Source organism: Conger conger, chromosome 1 (assembly GCF_963514075.1).
Source record: "Conger conger chromosome 1, fConCon1.1, whole genome shotgun sequence".
Taxonomy (NCBI): Eukaryota; Metazoa; Chordata; class Actinopteri; order Anguilliformes; family Congridae; genus Conger; species Conger conger.
The window spans coordinates 43,141,606-43,159,319 of NC_083760.1; positions in this window are offsets into that span (position 1 = coordinate 43,141,606).

Below are 17,714 nucleotides of genomic sequence, written 5' to 3' on the forward strand. Positions count from 1 at the left end.
GAAATCGTCATGTATGTATTTCACAAGCTCTGAATCCGGTTTCTGGCAAATGGGCATACCCCTGATAGATTATCGGCACACCATCAAACCTTTTCCGTTTGGATGAAATTTGAGTGTTGACTTTCAAGAAATGCACAGTTTCAAAAACTTTGTTTCTGAATGCGGGAAAAGTTAAAGGTTTTATAAAGCCTATATCTAAAGCTCCTAAAGGAGCACATGGCTACCTTTTGAATATATGATATGGAACCACTCACCATCATACATATTTCATTTGGAAGCAGCTAGTGTATTCTCTCTTCAAGTTATGCTCATTTTCAACTACTAAGAAACTTAGAGTGCCAAAGCTTGAAATCGTCATGTATGTATTTCACAAGCTCTGAATGCGGTTTCTGGCAAATGGGCATACCCCTGATAGATTATCAGCACACCATCAAACCTTTTCTTTTTGGATGAAATTTGAGTGTTGACTTTCAAGAAATGCACAGTTTGAAAAACTTTGTTTCTGAATGCGGGAAAAGTTAAAGGTTTTATAAAGCCTATATCTAAAGCTCCTAAAGGAGCACATGGCTACCTTTTGAATATATGATATGGAACCACTCACCATCATACATATTTCATTTGGAAGCAGCTAGTGTATTCTCTCTTCAAGTTATGCTCATTTTCAACTACTAAGAAACTTAGAGTGCCAAAGCTTGAAATCGTCATGTATGTATTTCACAAGCTCTGAATGCGGTTTCTGGCAAATGGGCATACCCCTGATAGATTATCGGCACACCATCAAACCTTTTCCGTTTGGATGAAATTTGAGTGTTGACTTTCAAGAAATGCACAGTTTCAAAAACTTTGTTTCTGAATGCGGGAAAAGTTAAAGGTTTTATAAAGCCTATATCTAAAGCTCCTAAAGGAGCACATGGCTACCTTTTGAATATATGATATGGAACCACTCACCATCATATATATTTCATTTGGAAGCAGCTAGTGTATTCTCTCTTCAAGTTATGCTCATTTTCAACTACTAAGAAACTTAGAGTGCCAAAGCTTGAAATCGTCATGTATGTATTTCACAAGCTCTGAATGCGGTTTCTGGCAAATGGGCATACCCCTGATAGATTATCGGCACACCATCAAACCTTTTCCGTTTGGATGAAATTTGAGTGTTGACTTTCAAGAAATGCACAGTTTCAAAAACTTTGTTTCTGAATGCGGGAAAAGTTAAAGGTTTTATAAAGCCTATATCTAAAGCTCCTAAAGGAGCACATGGCTACCTTTTGAATATATGATATGGAACCACTCACCATCATACATATTTCATTTGGAAGCAGCTAGTGTATTCTCTCTTCAAGTTATGCTCATTTTCAACTACTAAGAAACTTAGAGTGCCAAAGCTTGAAATCGTCATGTATGTATTTCACAAGCTCTGAATGCGGTTTCTGGCAAATGGGCATACCCCTGATAGATTATCAGCACACCATCAAACCTTTTCTTTTTGGATGAAATTTGAGTGTTGACTTTCAAGAAATGCACAGTTTGAAAAACTTTGTTTCTGAATGCGGGAAAAGTTAAAGGTTTTATAAAGCCTATATCTAAAGCTCCTAAAGGAGCAGATGGCTACCTTTTGAATATATGATATGGAACCACTCACCATCATACATATTTCATTTGGAAGCAGCTAGTGTATTCTCTCTTCAAGTTATGCTCATTTTCAAGTACTAAGAAACTTAGAGTGCCAAAGCTTGAAATCGTCATGTATGTATTTCGCAAGCTCTGAATGCGGTTTCTGGCAAATGGGCATACCCCTGATAGATTATCGGCACACCATCAAACCTTTTCCATTTGGATGAAATTTGAGTGTTGACTTTCAAGAAATGCACAGTTTCAAAAACTTTCTTTCTGAATGCGGGAAAAGTTAAAGGTTTTATAAACCCTATATCTAAAGCTCCTGAAGGAGCACATGGCTACCTTTTGAATATATGATATGGAACCACTCACCATCATACATATTTCATTTGGAAGCAGCTAGTGTATTCTCTCTTCAAGTTATGCTCATTTTCAACTACTAAGAAACTTAGAGTGCCAAAGCTTGAAATCGTCATGTATGTATTTCACAAGCTCTGAATGCGGTTTCTGGCAAATGGGCATACCCCTGATAGATTATCAGCACACCATCAAACCTTTTCTTTTTGGATGAAATTTGAGTGTTGACTTTCAAGAAATGCACAGTTTGAAAAACTTTGTTTCTGAATGCGGGAAAAGTTAAAGGTTTTATAAAGCCTATATCTAAAGCTCCTAAAGGAGCAGATGGCTACCTTTTGAATATATGATATGGAACCACTCACCATCATACATATTTCATTTGGAAGCAGCTAGTGTATTCTCTCTTCAAGTTATGCTCATTTTCAACTACTAAGAAACTTAGAGTGCCAAAGCTTGAAATCGTCATGTATGTATTTCACAAGCTCTGAATGCGGTTTCTGGCAAATGGGCATACCCCTGATAGATTATCGGCACACCATCAAACCTTTTCCATTTGGATGAAATTTGAGTGTTGACTTTCAAGAAATGCACAGTTTCAAAAACTTTCTTTCTGAATGCGGGAAAAGTTAAAGGTTTTATAAACCCTATATCTAAAGCTCCTGAAGGAGCACATGGCTACCTTTTGAATATATGATATGGAACCACTCACCATCATACATATTTCATTTGGAAGCAGCTAGTGTATTCTCTCTTCAAGTTATGCTCATTTTCAACTACTAAGAAACTTAGAGTGCCAAAGCTTGAAATCGTCATGTATGTATTTCACAAGCTCTGAATGCGGTTTCTGGCAAATGGGCATACCCCTGATAGATTATCGGCACACCATCAAACCTCTTCCGTTTGGATGAAATTTGAGTGTTGACTTTCAAGAAATGCGCAGTTTGAAAAACTTTGTTTCTGAATGCGGGAAAAGTTAAAGGTTTTATAAAGCCTATATCTAAATCTCCTAAAGGAGCACATGGCTACCTTTTGAATATATGATATGGAACCACTCACCATCATACATATTTCATTTGGAAGCAGCTAGTGTATTCTCTCTTCAAGTTATGCTCATTTTCAACTACTAAGAAACTTAGAGTGCCAAAGCTTGAAATCGTCATGTATGTATTTCACAAGCTCTGAATGCGGTTTCTGGCAAATGGGCATACCCCTGATAGATTATCAGCACACCATCAAACCATTTCTTTTTGGATGAAATTTGAGTGTTGACTTTCAAGAAATGCACAGTTTGAAAAACTTTGTTTCTGAATGCGGGAAAAGTTAAAGGTTTTATAAAGCCTATATCTAAAGCTCCTAAAGGAGCAGATGGCTACCTTTTGAATATATGATATGGAACCACTCACCATCATACATATTTCATTTGGAAGCAGCTAGTGTATTCTCTCTTCAAGTTATGCTCATTTTCAACTACTAAGAAACTTAGAGTGCCAAAGCTTGAAATCGTCATGTATGTATTTCACAAGCTCTGAATGCGGTTTCTGGCAAATGGGCATACCCCTGATAGATTATCGGCACACCATCAAACCTTTTCCGTTTGGATGAAATTTGAGTGTTGACTTTCAAGAAATGCACAGTTTCAAAAACTTTGTTTCTGAATGCGGGAAAAGTTAAAGGTTTTATAAACCCTATATCTAAAGCTCCTAAAGGAGCACATGGCTACCTTTTGAATATATGATATGGAACCACTCACCATCATACATATTTCATTTGGAAGCAGCTAGTGTATTCTCTCTTCAAGTTATGCTCATTTTCAACTACTAAGAAACTTAGAGTGCCAAAGCTTGAAATCATCATGTATGTATTTCACAAGCTCTGAATGCGGTTTCTGGCAAATGGGCATACCCTTGATAGATTATCAGCACACCATCAAACCTTTTCTTTTTGGATGAAATTTGAGTGTTGACTTTCAAGAAATGCGCAGTTTGAAAAACTTTGTTTCTGAATGCTGGAAAAGTTAAAGGTTTTATAAAGCCTATATCTAAAGCTCCTAAAGGAGCACATGGCTACCTTTTGAATATATGATATGGAACCACTCACCATCATATATATTTCATTTGGAAGCAGCTAGTGTATTCTCTCTTCAAGTTATGCTCATTTTCAACTACTAAGAAACTTAGAGTGCCAAAGCTTGAAATCGTCATGTATGTATTTCACAAGCTCTGAATGCGGTTTCTGGCAAATGGGCATACCCCTGATAGATTATCGGCACACCATCAAACCTTTTCCGTTTGGATGAAATTTGAGTGTTGACTTTCAAGAAATGCACAGTTTCAAAAACTTTGTTTCTGAATGCGGGAAAAGTTAAAGGTTTTATAAAGCCTATATCTAAAGCTCCTAAAGGAGCACATGGCTACCTTTTGAATATATGATATGGAACCACTCACCATCATACATATTTCATTTGGAAGCAGCTAGTGTATTCTCTCTTCAAGTTATGCTCATTTTCAACTACTAAGAAACTTAGAGTGCCAAAGCTTGAAATCGTCATGTATGTATTTCACAAGCTCTGAATGCGGTTTCTGGCAAATGGGCATACCCCTGATAGATTATCAGCACACCATCAGACCTTTTCTTTTTGGATGAAATTTGAGTGTTGACTTTCAAGAAATGCACAGTTTGAAAAACTTTGTTTCTGAATGCGGGAAAAGTTAAAGGTTTTATAAAGCCTATATCTAAAGCTCCTAAAGGAGCACATGGCTACCTTTTGAATATATGATATGGAACCACTCACCATCATACATATTTCATTTGGAAGCAGCTAGTGTATTCTCTCTTCAAGTTATGCTCATTTTCAACTACTAAGAAACTTAGAGTGCCAAAGCTTGAAATCGTCATGTATGTATTTCACAAGCTCTGAATGCGGTTTCTGGCAAATGGGCATACCCCTGATAGATTATCGGCACACCATCAAACCTTTTCCGTTTGGATGAAATTTGAGTGTTGACTTTCAAGAAATGCACAGTTTCAAAAACTTTGTTTCTGAATGCGGGAAAAGTTAAAGGTTTTATAAAGCCTATATCTAAAGCTCCTAAAGGAGCAGATGGCTACCTTTTGAATATATGATATGGAACCACTCACCATCATACATATTTCATTTGGAAGCAGCTAGTGTATTCTCTCTTCAAGTTATGCTCATTTTCAACTACTACGAAACTTAGAGTGCCAAAGCTTGAAATCGTCATGTATGTATTTCACAAGCTCTGAATGCGGTTTCTGGCAAATGGGCATAACCCTGATAGATTATCGGCACACCATCAAACCTTTTCTTTTTGGATGAAATTTGAGTGTTGACTTTCAAGAAATGCGCAGTTTGAAAAACTTTGTTTCTGAATGCGTGAAAAGTTCAAGGTTTTATAAAGCCTATATCTAAAGCTCCTAAAGGAGCACATGGCTACCTTTTGAATATATGATATGGAACCACTCACCATCATACATATTTCATTTGGAAGCAGCTAGTGTATTCTCTCTTCAAGTTATGCTCATTTTCAACTACTAAGAAACTTAGAGTGCCAAAGCTTGAAATCGTCATGTATGTATTTCACAAGCTCTGAATGCGGTTTCTGGCAAATGGGCATACTCTAAAGCTCCTAAAGGAGCAGATGGCTACCTTTAGAATATATGATATGGAACCACTCACCATCATACATATTTCATTTGGAAGCAGCTAGTGTATTCTCTCTTCAAGTTATGCTCATTTTCAACTACTAAGAAACTTAGAGTGCCAAAGCTTGAAATCGTCATGTATGTATTTCACAAGCTCTGAATGCGGTTTCTGGCAAATGGGCATACCCCTGATAGATTATCAGCACACCATCAAACCTTTTCTTTTTGGATGAAATTTGAGTGTTGACTTTCAAGAAATGCACAGTTTCAAAAACTTTGTTTCTGAATGCGGGAAAAGTTAAAGGTTTTATAAACCCTATATCTAAAGCTCCTAAAGGAGCAGATGGCTACCTTTTGAATATATGATATGGAACCACTCACCATCATACATATTTCATTTGGAAGCAGCTAGTGTATTCTCTCTTCAAGTTATGCTCATTTTCAACTACTAAGAAACTTAGAGTGCCAAAGCTTGAAATCATCATGTATGTATTTCACAAGCTCTGAATGCGGTTTCTGTCAAATGGGCATACCCTTGATAGATTATCAGCACACCATCAAACCTTTTCTTTTTGGATGAAATTTGAGTGTTGACTTTCAAGAAATGCGCAGTTTGAAAAACTTTGTTTCTGAATGCGGGAAAAGTTAAAGGTTTTATAAAGCCTATATCTAAAGCTCCTAAAGGAGCACATGGCTACCTTTTGAATATATGATATGGAACCACTCACCATCATATATATTTCATTTGGAAGCAGCTAGTGTATTCTCTCTTCAAGTCATGCTCATTTTCAACTTCTAAGAAACTTAGAGTGCCAAAGCTTGCAATCGTCATGTATGTATTTCACAAGCTCTGAATGCGGTTTCTGGCAAATGGGCATACCCCTGATAGATTATCGGCACACCATCAAACCTTTTCCGTTTGGATGAAATTTGAGTGTTGACTTTCAAGAAATGCACAGTTTCAAAAACTTTGTTTCTGAATGCGGGAAAAGTTAAAGGTTTTATAAAGCCTATATCTAAAGCTCCTAAAGGAGCACATGGCTACCTTTTGAATATATGATATGGAACCACTCACCATCATACATATTTCATTTGGAAGCAGCTAGTGTATTCTCTCTTCAAGTTATGCTCATTTTCAACTACTAAGAAACTTAGAGTGCCAAAGCTTGAAATCGTCATGTATGTATTTCACAAGCTCTGAATGCGGTTTCTGGCAAATGGGCATACCCCTGATAGATTATCAGCACACCATCAAACTTTTTTCTTTTTGGATGAAATTTGAGTGTTGACTTTCAAGAAATGCACAGTTTCAAAAACTTTGTTTCTGAATGCGGGAAAAGTTAAAGGTTTTATAAAGCCTATATCTAAAGCTCCTAAAGGAGCACATGGCTACCTTTTGAATATATGATATGGAACCACTCACCATCATACTTATTTCATTTGGAAGCAGCTAGTGTATTCTCTCTTCAAGTTATGCTCATTTTCAACTACTAAGAAACTTAGAGTGCCAAAGCTTGAAATCGTCATGTATGTATTTCACAAGCTCTGAATGCGGTTTCTGGCAAATGGGCATACCCCTGATAGATTATCAGCACACCATCAAACCTTTTCTTTTTGGATGAAATTTGAGTGTTGACTTTCAAGAAATGCACAGTTTGAAAAACTTTGTTTCTGAATGCGGGAAAAGTTAAAGGTTTTATAAAGCCTATATCTAAAGCTCCTAAAGGAGCACATGGCTACCTTTTGAATATATGATATGGAACCACTCACCATCATACATATTTCATTTGGAAGCAGCTAGTGTATTCTCTCTTCAAGTTATGCTCATTTTCAACTACTAAGAAACTAAGAGTGCCAAAGCTTGAAATCGTCATGTATGTATTTCACAAGCTCTGAATGCGGTTTCTGGCAAATGGGCATACCCCTGATAGATTATCGGCACACCATCAAACCTTTTCCGTTTGGATGAAATTTGAGTGTTGACTTTCAAGAAATGCACAGTTTCAAAAACTTTGTTTCTGAATGCGGGAAAAGTTAAAGGTTTTATAAAGCCTATATCTAAAGCTCCTAAAGGAGCAGATGGCTACCTTTTGAATATATGATATGGAACCACTCACCATCATACATATTTCATTTGGAAGCAGCTAGTGTATGCTCATTTTCAACTACTAAGAAACTTAGAGTGCCAAAGCTTGAAATCGTCATGTATGTATTTCACAAGCTCTGAATGCGGTTTCTGGCAAATGGGCATACCCCTGATAGATTATCAGCACACCATCAAACCTTTTCTTTTTGGATGAAATTTGAGTGTTGACTTTCAAGAAATGCGCAGTTTGAAAAACTTTGTTTCTGAATGCGGGAAAAGTTAAAGGTTTTATAAAGCCTATATCTAAAGCTCCTAAAGGAGCAGATGGCTACCTTTTGAATATATGATATGGAACCACTCACCATCATACATATTTCATTTGGAAGCAGCTAGTGTATTCTCTCTTCAAGTTATGCTCATTTTCAACTACTAAGAAACTTAGAGTGCCAAAGCTTGAAATCGTCATGTATGTATTTCACAAGCTCTGAATGCGGTTTCTGGCAAATGGGCATACCCCTGATAGATTATCAGCACACCATCAAACCTTTTCTTTTTGGATGAAATTTGAGTGTTGACTTTCAAGAAATGCACAGTTTGAAAAACTTTGTTTCTGAATGCGGGAAAAGTTAAAGGTTTTATAAAGCCTATATCTAAAGCTCCTAATGGAGCACATGGCTACCTTTTGAATATATGATATGGAACCACTCACCATCATACATATTTCATTTGGAAGCAGCTAGTGTATTCTCTCTTCAAGTTATGCTCATTTTCAACTACTAAGAAACTTAGAGTGCCAAAGCTTGAAATCGTCATGTATGTATTTCACAAGCTCTGAATGCGGTTTCTGGCAAATGGGCATACCCCTGATAGATTATCGGCACACCATCAAACCTTTTCCGTTTGGATGAAATTTGAGTGTTGACTTTCAAGAAATGCACAGTTTGAAAAACTTTGTTTCTGAATGCGGGAAAAGTTAGAGGTTTTATAAAGCCTATATCTAAAGCTCCTAAAGGAGCAGATGGCTACCTTTTGAATATATGATATGGAACCACTCACCATCATACATATTTCATTTGGAAGCAGCTAGTGTATTCTCTCTTCAAGTTATGCTCATTTTCAACTACTAAGAAACTTAGAGTGCCAAAGCTTGAAATCGTCATGTATGTATTTCACAAGCTCTGAATGCGGTTTCTGGCAAATGGGCATACCCCTGATAGATTATCGGCACACCATCAAACCTTTTCCGTTTGGATGAAATTTGAGTGTTGACTTTCAAGAAATGCACAGTTTGAAAAACTTTGTTTCTGAATGCGGGAAAAGTTAGAGGTTTTATAAAGCCTATATCTAAAGCTCCTAAAGGAGCAGATGGCTACCTTTTGAATATATGATATGGAACCACTCACCATCATACATATTTCATTTGGAAGCAGCTAGTGTATTCTCTCTTCAAGTTATGCTCATTTTCAACTACTAAGAAACTTAGAGTGCCAAAGCTTGAAATCGTCATGTATGTATTTCACAAGCTCTGAATGCGGTTTCTGGCAAATGGGCATACCCCTGATAGATTATTGGCACACCATCAAACCTTTTCCGTTTGGATGAAATTTGAGTGTTGACTTTCAAGAAATGCACAGTTTCAAAAACTTTGTTTCTGAATGCGGGAAAAGTTAAAGGTTTTATAAAGCCTATATCTAAAGCTCCTAAAGGAGCACATGGCTACCTTTTGAATATATGATATGGAACCACTCACCATCATACATATTTCATTTGGAAGCAGCTAGTGTATTCTCTCTTCAAGTTATGCTCATTTTCAACTACTAAGAAACTTAGAGTGCCAAAGCTTGAAATCGTCATGTATGTATTTCACAAGCTCTGAATGCGGTTTCTGGCAAATGGGCATACCCTTGATAGATTATCAGCACACCATCAAACCTTTTCTTTTTGGATGAAATTTGAGTGTTGACTTTCAAGAAATGCACAGTTTGAAAAACTTTGTTTCTGAATGCGGGAAAAGTTAAAGGTTTTATAAAGCCTATATCTAAAGCTCCTAATGGAGCACATGGCTACCTTTTGAATATATGATATGGAACCACTCACCATCATACATATTTCATTTGGAAGCAGCTAGTGTATTCTCTCTTCAAGTTATGCTCATTTTCAACTACTAAGAAACTTAGAGTGCCAAAGCTTGAAATCGTCATGTATGTATTTCACAAGCTCTGAATGCGGTTTCTGGCAAATGGGCATACCCCTGATAGATTCGGCACACCATCAAACCTTTTCCGTTTGGATGAAATTTGAGTGTTGACTTTCAAGAAATGCACAGTTTGAAAAACTTTGTTTCTGAATGCGGGAAAAGTTAGAGGTTTTATAAAGCCTATATCTAAAGCTCCAAAAGGAGCAGATGGCTACCTTTTGAATATATGATATGGAACCACTCACCATCATACATATTTCATTTGGAAGCAGCTAGTGTATTCTCTCTTCAAGTTATGCTCATTTTCAACTACTAAGAAACTTAGAGTGCCAAAGCTTGAAATCGTCATGTATGTATTTCACAAGCTCTGAATGCGGTTTCTGGCAAATGGGCATAGCCCTGATAGATTATTGGCACACCATCAAACCTTTTCCGTTTGGATGAAATTTGAGTGTTGACTTTCAAGAAATGCACAGTTTGAAAAACTTTGTTTCTGAATGCGGGAAAAGTTAAAGGTTTTATAAAGCCTATAGCTAAAGCTCCTAAAGGAGCACATGGCTACCTTTTGAATATATGATATGGAACCACTCACCATCATACATATTTCATTTGGAAGCAGCTAGTGTATTCTCTCTTCAAGTTATGCTCATTTTCAACTACTAAGAAACTTAGAGTGCCAAAGCTTGAAATCGTCATGTATGTATTTCACAAGCTCTGAATGCCGTTTCTGGCAAATGGGCATACCCCTGATAGATTATCGGCACACCATCAAACCTTTTCTTTTTGGATGAAATTTGAGTGTTGACTTTCAAGAAATGCACAGTTTCAAAAACTTTGTTTCTGAATGCGGGAAAAGTTAAAGGTTTTATAAAGCCTATATCTGAAGCTCCTAAAGGAGCACATGGCTACCTTTTGAATATATGATATGGAACCACTCACCATCATACATATTTCATTTGGAAGCAGCTAGTGTATTCTCTCTTCAAGTTATGCTCATTTTCAACTACTAAGAAACTTAGAGTGCCAAAGCTTGAAATCGTCATGTATGTATTTCACAAGCTCTGAATGCGGTTTCTGGCAAATGGGCATACCCCTGATAGATTATTGGCACACCATCAAACCTTTTCCGTTTGGATGAAATTTGAGTGTTGACTTTCAAGAAATGCACAGTTTCAAAAACTTTGTTTCTGAATGCGGGAAAAGTTAAAGGTTTTATAAAGCCTATATCTAAAGCTCCTAAAGGAGCACATGGCTACCTTTTGAATATATGATATGGAACCACTCACCATCATACATATTTCATTTGGAAGCAGCTAGTGTATTCTCTCTTCAAGTTATGCTCATTTTCAACTACTAAGAAACTTAGAGTGCCAAAGCTTGAAATCGTCATGTATGTATTTCACAAGCTCTGAATGCGGTTTCTGGCAAATGGGCATACCCCTGATAGATTATCGGCACACCATCAAACCTTTTCTTTTTGGATGAAATTTGAGTGTTGACTTTCAAGAAATGCGCAGTTTCAAAAACTTTGTTTCTGAATGCGGGAAAAGTTAAAGGTTTTATAAAGCCTATATCTAAAGCTCCTAAAGGAGCACATGGCTACCTTTTGAATATATGATATGGAACCACTCACCATCATACATATTTCATTTGGAAGCAGCTAGTGTATTCTCTCTTCAAGTTATGCTCATTTTCAACTACTAAGAAACTTAGAGTGCCAAAGCTTGAAATCGTCATGTATGTATTTCACAAGCTCTGAATGCGGTTTCTGGCAAATGGGCATACCCTTGATAGATTATCAGCACACCATCAAACCTTTTCCGTTTGGATGAAATTTGAGTGTTGACTTTCAAGAAATGCACAGTTTCAAAAACTTTGTTTCTGAATGCGGGAAAAGTTAAAGGTTTTATAAAGCCTATATCTAAAGCTGCTAAAGGAGCACATGGCTACCTTTTGAATATATGATATGGAACCACTCAGCATCATACATATTTCATTTGGAAGCAGCTAGTGTATTCTCTCTTCAAGTTATGCTCATTTTCAACTACTAAGAAACTTAGAGTGCCAAAGCTTGAAATCGTCATGTATGTATTTCACATGCTCTGAATGCGGTTTCTGGCAAATGGGCATACCCCTGATAGATTATCAGCACACCATCAAACCTTTTCTTTTTGGATGAAATTTGAGTGTTGACTTTCAAGAAATGCGCAGTTTCAAAAACTTTGTTTCTGAATGCGGGAAAAGTTAAAGGTTTTATAAAGCCTATATCTAAAGCTCCTAAAGGAGCACATGGCTACCTTTTGAATATATGATATGGAACCACTCACCATCATACATATTTCATTTGGAAGCAGCTAGTGTATTCTCTCTTCAAGTTATGCTCATTTTCAACTACTAAGAAACTTAGAGTGCCAAAGCTTGAAATCGTCATGTATGTATTTCACAAGCTCTGAATGCGGTTTCTGGCAAATGGGCATACCCCAGATAGATTATCGGCACACCATCAAACCTCTTCCGTTTGGATGAAATTTGAGTGTTGACTTTCAAGAAATGCGCAGTTTGAAAAACTTTGTTTCTGAATGCGGGAAAAGTTAAAGGTTTTATAAAGCCTATATCTAAAGCTCCTAAAGGAGCACATGGCTACCTTTTGAATATTTGATATGGAACCACTCACCATCATACATATTTCATTTGGAAGCAGCTAGTGTATTCTCTCTTCAAGTTATGCTCATTTTCAACTACTAAGAAACTTAGAGTGCCAAAGCTTGAAATCGTCATGTATGTATTTCACATGCTCTGAATGCGGTTTCTGGCAAATGGGCATACCCCTGATAGATTATCAGCACACCATCAAACCTTTTCTTTTTGGATGAAATTTGAGTGTTGACTTTCAAGAAATGCGCAGTTTGAAAAACTTTGTTTCTGAATGCGGGAAAAGTTAAAGGTTTTATAAAGCCTATATCTAAAGCTCCTAAAGGAGCACATGGCTACCTTTTGAATATATGATATGGAACCACTCACCATCATACATATTTCATTTGGAAGCAGCTTGTGTATTCTCTCTTCAAGTTATGCTCATTTTCAACTACTAAGAAACTTAGAGTGCCAAAGCTTGAAATCGTCATGTATGTATTTCACAAGCTCTGAATGCGGTTTCTGGCAAATGGGCATACCCTTGATAGATTATCAGCACACCATCAAACCTTTTCCGTTTGGATGAAATTTGAGTGTTGACTTTCAAGAAATGCACAGTTTCAAAAACTTTGTTTCTGAATGCGGGAAAAGTTAAAGGTTTTATAAAGCCTATATCTAAAGCTCCTAAAGGAGCACATGGCTACCTTTTGAATATATGATATGGAACCACTCACCATCATACATATTTCATTTGGAAGCAGCTAGTGTATTCTCTCTTCAAGTTATGCTCATTTTCAACTACTAAGAAACTTAGAGTGCCAAAGCTTGAAATCGTCATGTATGTATTTCACAAGCTCTGAATGCGGTTTCTGGCAAATGGGCATACCCCAGATAGATTATCGGCACACCATCAAACCTCTTCCGTTTGGATGAAATTTGAGTGTTGACTTTCAAGAAATGCGCAGTTTGAAAAACTTTGTTTCTGAATGCGGGAAAAGTTAAAGGTTTTATAAAGCCTATATCTAAAGCTCCTAAAGGAGCACATGGCTACCTTTTGAATATTTGATATGGAACCACTCACCATCATACATATTTCATTTGGAAGCAGCTAGTGTATTCTCTCTTCAAGTTATGCTCATTTTCAACTACTAAGAAACTTAGAGTGCCAAAGCTTGAAATCGTCATGTATGTATTTCACAAGCTCTGAATGCGGTTTCTGGCAAATGGGCATACCCCTGATAGATTATCAGCACACCATCAAACCTTTTCTTTTTGGATGAAATTTGAGTGTTGACTTTCAAGAAATGCGCAGTTTGAAAAACTTTGTTTCTGAATGCGGGAAAAGTTAAAGGTTTTAAAAAAGCCTATATCTAAAGCTCCTAAAGGAGCACATGGCTACCTTTTGAATATATGATATGGAACCACTCACCATCATACATATTTCATTTGGAAGCAGCTAGTGTATTCTCTCTTCAAGTTATGCTCATTTTCAACTACTAAGAAACTTAGAGTGCCAATGCTTGAAATCGTCATGTATGTATTTCACAAGCTCTGAATGCGGTTTCTGGCAAATGGGCATACCCCTGATAGATTATTGGCACACCATCAAACCTTTTCCGTTTGGATGAAATTTGAGTGTTGACTTTCAAGAAATGCACAGTTTCAAAAACTTTGTTTCTGAATGCGGGAAAAGTTAAAGGTTTTATAAAGCCTATATCTAAAGCTCCTAAAGGAGCACATGGCTACCTTTTGAATATATGATATGGAACCACTCACCATCATACATATTTCATTTGGAAGCAGCTAGTGTATTCTCTCTTCAAGTTATGCTCATTTTCAACTACTAAGAAACTTAGAGTGCCAAAGCTTGAAATCGTCATGTATGTATTTCACAAGCTCTGAATGCGGTTTCTGGCAAATGGGCATACCCCTGATAGATTATCAGCACACCATCAAACCTTTTCTTTTTGGATGAAATTTGAGTGTTGACTTTCAAGAAATGCACTGTTTGAAAAACTTTGTTTCTGAATGCGGGAAAAGTTAAAGGTTTTATAAAGCCTATAGCTAAAGCTCCTAAAGGAGCAGATGGCTACCTTTTGAATATATGATATGGAACCACTCACCATCATACATATTTCATTTGGAAGCAGCTAGTGTTTTCTCTCTTCAAGTTATGCTCATTTTCAACTACTAAGAAACTTAGAGTGCCAAAGCTTGAAATCGTCATGTATGTATTTCACAAGCTCTGAATGCGGTTTCTGGCAAATGGGCATACCCTTGATAGATTATCAGCACACCATCAAACCTTTTCTTTTTGGATGAAATTTGAGTGTTGACTTTCAAGAAATGCACAGTTTGAAAAACTTTGTTTCTGAATGCGGGAAAAGTTAAAGGTTTTATAAAGCCTATATCTAAAGCTCCTAAAGGAGCACATGGCTACCTTTTGAATATATGATATGGAACCACTCACCATCATACATATTTCATTTGGAAGCAGCTAGTGTATTCTCTCTTCAAGTTATTCTCATTTTCAACTACTAAGAAACTTAGAGTGCCAAAGCTTGAAATCGTCATGTATGTATTTCACAAGCTCTGAATGCGGTTTCTGGCAAATGGGCATACCCCTGATAGATTATCGGCACACCATCAAACCTCTTCCGTTTGGATGAAATTTGAGTGTTGACTTTCAAGAAATGCGCAGTTTGAAAAACTTTGTTTCTGAATGCGGGAAAAGTTAAAGGTTTTATAAAGCCTATATCTAAAGCTCCTAAAGGCGCACATGGCTACCTTTTGAATATATGATATGGAACCACTCACCATCATACATATTTCATTTGGAAGCAGCTAGTGTATTCTCTCTTCAAGTTATGCTCATTTTCAACTACTAAGAAACTTAGAGTGCCAAAGCTTGAAATCGTCATGTATGTATTTCACAAGCTCTGAATGCGGTTTCTGGCAAATGGGCATACCCTTGATAGATTATCAGCACACCATCAAACCTTTTCTTTTTGGATGAAATTTGAGTGTTGACTTTCAAGAAATGCACAGTTTGAAAAACTTTGTTTCTGAATGCGGGAAAAGTTAAAGGTTTTATAAAGCCTATATCTAAAGCTCCTAAAGGAGCACATGGCTACCTTTTGAATATATGATATGGAACCACTCACCATCATACATATTTCATTTGGAAGCAGCTAGTGTATTCTCTCTTCAAGTTATGCTCATTTTCAACTACTAAGAAACTTAGAGTGCCAAAGCTTGAAATCGTCATGTATGTATTTCACAAGCTCTGAATGCGGTTTCTGGCAAATGGGCATACCCCTGATAGATTGTCGGCACACCATCAAACCTTTTCCGTTTGGATGAAATTTGAGTGTTGACTTTCAAAAAATGCGCACTCTGAAAAACTTTGTTTCTGAATGCAGGAAAAGGTAAAGGTTTCATAAAGCCTATATCTAAAGCTCCTAAAGGAGCAGATGGCTACCTCTGGGATATATGATATGGAACCACTCACCATCATACATATTTCATTTGGAAGCAGCTAGTGTATTCTCTCTTCAAGTTATGCTCATTTTCAACTACTAAGAAACTTAGAGTGCCAAAGCTTGAAATCGTCATGTATGTATTTCACATGCTCTGAATGCGGTTTCTGGGAAATGGGCATACCCTTGATAGATTATCAGCACACCATCAAACCTTTTCTTTTTGGATGAAATTTGAGTGTTGACTTTCAAGAAATGCGCAGTTTGAAAAACTTTGTTTCTGAATGCGGGAAAAGTTAAAGGTTTTATAAAGCCTATATCTAAAGCTCCTAAAGGAGCACATGGCTACCTTTTGAATATATGATATGGAACCACTCACCATCATACATATTTCATTTGGAAGCAGCTAGTGTATTCTCTCTTCAAGTTATGCTCATTTTCAACTACTAAGAAACTTAGAGTGCCAAAGCTTGAAATCGTCATGTATGTATTTCACAAGCTCTGAATGCGGTTTCTGGCAAATGGGCATACCCTTGATAGATTATCAGCACACCATCAAACCTTTTCTTTTTGGATGAAATTTGAGTGTTGACTTTCAAGAAATGCACAGTTTGAAAAACTTTGTTTCTGAATGCGGGAAAAGTTAAAGGTTTTATAAAGCCTATATCTAAAGCTCCTAAAGGAGCACATGGCTACCTTTTGAATATATGATATGGAACCACTCACCATCATACATATTTCATTTGGAAGCAGCTAGTGTATTCTCTCTTCAAGTTATGCTCATTTTCAACTACTAAGAAACTTAGAGTGCCAAAGCTTGAAATCGTCATGTATGTATTTCACAAGCTCTGAATGCGGTTTCTGGCAAATGGGCATACCCCTGATAGATTGTCGGCACACCATCAAAACTTTTCCGTTTGGATGAAATTTGAGTGTTGACTTTCAAGAAATGCACAGTTTCAAAAACTTTGTTTCTGAATGCGGGAAAAGTTAAAGGTTTTATAAAGCCTATATCTAAAGCTCCTAAAGGAGCACATGGCTACCTTTTGAATATATGATATGGAACCACTCACCATCATACATATTTCATTTGGAAGCAGCTTGTGTATTCTCTCTTCAAGTTATGCTCATTTTCAACTACTAAGAAACTTAGAGTGCCAAAGCTTGAAATCGTCATGTATGTATTTCACAAGCTCTGAATGCGGTTTCTGGCAAATGGGCATACCCTTGATAGATTATCAGCACACCATCAAACCTTTTCCGTTTGGATGAAATTTGAGTGTTGACTTTCAAGAAATGCACAGTTTCAAAAACTTTGTTTCTGAATGCGGGAAAAGTTAAAGGTTTTATAAAGCCTATATCTAAAGCTCCTAAAGGAGCACATGGCTACCTTTTGAATATATGATATGGAACCACTCACCATCATACATATTTCATTTGGAAGCAGCTAGTGTATTCTCTCTTCAAGTTATGCTCATTTTCAACTACTAAGAAACTTAGAGTGCCAAAGCTTGAAATCGTCATGTATGTATTTCACAAGCTCTGAATGCGGTTTCTGGCAAATGGGCATACCCCAGATAGATTATCGGCACACCATCAAACCTCTTCCGTTTGGATGAAATTTGAGTGTTGACTTTCAAGAAATGCGCAGTTTGAAAAACTTTGTTTCTGAATGCGGGAA